Here is a 3,934-nt window from a genome sequence, read left to right as displayed (position 1 = left end):
AAGCCAGCTTTTACGTGGCCGTTCCTGAGTGCCCTGTTCATCACCACCTCAGTCATTGTATTATTTTCCCACACCACCAGGAGGGCTCTGCCGATGTTCTCGGCTAACACTGATTAGTTGGAAATTTCGCAGAGTGACCATGGCCGACAGCAGCTCACCGTACCTTGTTCGGGGCGGGCGGGGACAGGCTCTAGCTGGCCTTAATGCAAGTGAACATGACAGGTCAGTGAAAGTGAGCCCCCCCTGGTGACTGGCTATAGTGGCTACAGGTCATAATTCCCACACCATACATAAAATTGACACTAAAAATTCAAAGTACTCTTCAAATACCGTTTCTCCAACTGTGTTTATTATTTTAGGTAGTTATTATCACGTTTATCCAAGTTCAAGAGTCCATTTCCCCGGATGAGATGATTTTTATTCGTTATTTGACACTATAAACATACACTGACCTCCTTGAGCTTTTATTTTGGTACTTCTGGTTACCGGCATTTTAATTAGCATATAAGATAAATATTTAGTTTCACCCGAAACATTTAATATTTAGATTTAGATTTAGCATTTAGATTTCACATTTAACATTTAGGTGTAACATTTAATATTTGGATTTAACTATTTAAAATATTTCCAAGTTGACAAATATTGTTGTAAATGTGCAAGAAAGTGACCCTCAAAATTTCATACCAGTTTTTTAAACATTATTTAAAGCTAAATGTGACAAAATGGTGCTGTTATTTTCAGCGTGAGCCGCTTTACAAACGACGCCCCATACGTTGTAGCATGTATGCATGTTAGCATATGACTGTGGGAATTTTTCCATATTTCCATCATCCACTGGGAGTCAAATGGCATTAAAACAGTGGTGGGATGTGCTTGTGTCCTATAATGTAGAAACAACAGAACAACAGTTCTGAAAAAAAAAAAAGAAATATGGCAAAAAGGTTGTATTGCTTGGCCTTGGTAGAAAGGGTGATTATCGATACAAACAAAATACAATAAAATGCAGTGAAAATAGACTTTGTTGTGAATATATCATGATGTACACTGACGCATTTGACTGAAATGTTGCTCATAACTAAAGAGAGGAAAAAAAGGCCTTTTCTGAAATATTTTTATATCCACCATTTCCAACTGGCAGGGGAGGGGTGGGGGTGGTGCCAACCAACAGTCATTACTTAGGATTCCTCATGGTGGCGACAGAATTTGTCAACCTTAGCTTTAATCCAGACCACGTCGACTAATCCACAGGTGTGAACCTAGTCTCGCAATGCCAAACCTTTCTCCACCGCGCTGCTACAGAGGAGGATCTGGTTAGTCAACAGAGCAATCCAGGATAGGAAAAAAACATGCTCTGGTTTATTGGCTTTTCTTTAAACCAATCACAATCACCTTGGGCAATGCAAAGCACTGAAAAACGTTGCGGTGCTGCGGCAAAATAGCCTAAGGAAGGAACTAGCTAGCTGTCTGGATTTACCCTGCAGAGATATGAGGAGCAGTTAACTATAGTCATCCTCATAAATCGACCAGAGTTTAAAATACCAACACAAAGAAAGGGGAAGGTAGCAGACATCCGGCTGCAAACAGTGCAAACTGTAGGAATTTCAGGTGGCAGCAGAGCAATCCGGGAAGTAGAAGGTCAAGGATGTAGACTAGTGTGAAGCTTTTACCATTACCTGATTTGATGAACCATAACCAGTTTTATAACACATAATCACACAAATATTTTACAATATGTAGATGACAAGCTCATTTCAAAGTACTATAGTTTCTATCAAAAGGCTGCAGCAACCTGATCTCATGTTGTGAAGGTAGGACAAATAAAGATGCACTGTTTCAACAACTCAATGAAAAGACATCACAAGAAATGCTTCACCTACACTGAAAACAAGCAGCCTAGAAATTGTACAACCTGTTTCTGAGCCGGCATCAGGACAATACGAGTTTGTAGGGAGCAATTTAGAGAGAAGATTATGTACATGTGTGTATGTGTGTGCATGATAAATGTGAGTTTTGTTTGTTTTCTGAGAATTACATGTAGAAAAACAAACAGTCATTCGCATCCACTATCCACGTCAACTTTACAGTTGCTGGCGTTCTATAGCTGTTATTATTCAGCTTGCTCTTCAAATATTCAATTATCATTAGCCTCAATTTTCTGCGAGTCAACGCTTCTCTCAGAGGGCTCTGAGGTCTTCCATTTGTTGAATAACAATCAAAACATCTCAGTTTGTTTCCATTATTATAATAGATTCTTTGCCAGTATTCCCAAGGTTAAATAAGCATAAGAAGGTTCTACAATTGGAGTCAAGTATTTAGTGAAGTTCATGAGGATAAACAAATTGACCGTGACTCTTCTCAATAAGCACCTGTCAAATGTTATTTGCAACATTATTGTACTGTAGTTAAAAATGTAGTGGAGTCCAGAGGGAGGGGCTAATTTTGAATGCAACTGTACTTGTTGTAATTACTTCTAGGCTGTTGGAATGTGGCATGAAGACAGTCTACAATACTAGTGTAGCAATGTAAGGGGGCTAGTTTCATTGTATTGCTATTGACAAGAGCTGTACAGCTGAACTTGTACACTGATAATACCTTACCAAATCATGCCTAATCTTGTCAGACACAAGAACCAGATTTTGAGTTAATTTAAGATTAGGAGAGGACCTATTAAATGAATAGAAGGATTGTAAATGGCACTCACATTTTTCATTTCACTTTTCATTTTACAATACTCGCCAAAAAAAGTCAACATTGTTTTAGCCTGTGGGGTTCTGCAGACCAATTGTAGATCATTCTGTGAATTATATGTTTGCGTTCCATATGGACACCAAGAGACACCGTATCTCCAGGGAGTGCACATGCGCAGTGGGTTGCTGTCGGTGTTCAGTTGGTGTATAGCTCCCACCATGTTATCTGTATGGTCTGTTCAGTAAGTTCAGTATTACCAACAGAGGTTTATAAAATTAACCCATTCGGCTTGGATATAAACCATGGACTCCTCAATCATTTCAACACCATTGCACAGGAAAACAGGGCGCCGTAAATGTAGAGACAGAGCCGGATGACATGATGCCCAGAGACCAGTGTCAAGCACAGCCCCAACTGGGGGCTACATAAAGGAGACAGGAAATTACTCCTCACATTCAAAAGTTGTATTGTTATGTTTGGCTATGATATTCAATACAGGAAAAATGACGATGCACAACATAATTTTTTATTATTTAGTTTTTTGTTTGTCCTTTAAAGTGTCGTCAATTGCCACAAGTGAACAATTATTGTCTGCCATTGACGGACATATTTTGGCTTGTTTTTCCAGCCCCTCTGCTGTCAGGAGACAGGGTTGGGGTGGTGGTCCAGCACGGGATAGGGTGGCCGAGGACACGTGCTCACCTTCATTGGAGACACTGCATAAACTCTACTACTGTGTGATTATTTAAATATAGGTGTAGGTCAAAGAGATTGGAATATAAGATATATAATATTACTATTAGGAGTATAGCAAGGATGTATAAATTAAATAAACTTCAACTGGAGTCCGATTTTCTACGGCAACACTGTTGCTTTCCATTTTTTCTACAGCCTTCAATACCAGTTTTCAAGCTGCCAAATAGTACCCACGTCAGTGGAAATGAACCTGAGATGTCAGAGTTTCTATCTCCACCTCTGAAAAGTCAGGGAATGGTTACTGGCCAACAGGCATCAGACTGATCTGGAATGTCAAAATTGCTGTTTGTATAGAATAGCTGCTGTTTGTTTGTTTGTGGTCTTGTGTGTCTTTTTTTTGTTTTACACATTTGAGTTCTGTTTTGTGTGTGTAACTTGGAAGTTAAGGTTCTAATAGTTGATAATGGTTCTGTAATATAATATACACTCACCGGCCACTTTATTAGGTACCCCATGCTAGTAACGGGTTGGACCCCCTTTTGCCTTCAGA

Source organism: Etheostoma cragini, chromosome 10 (assembly GCF_013103735.1).
Source record: "Etheostoma cragini isolate CJK2018 chromosome 10, CSU_Ecrag_1.0, whole genome shotgun sequence".
NCBI classification, from domain to species: Eukaryota; Metazoa; Chordata; class Actinopteri; order Perciformes; family Percidae; genus Etheostoma; species Etheostoma cragini.
The sequence above is the reverse complement of the archived record's forward strand: the minus strand, read 5'-3'. Positions refer to the sequence as shown.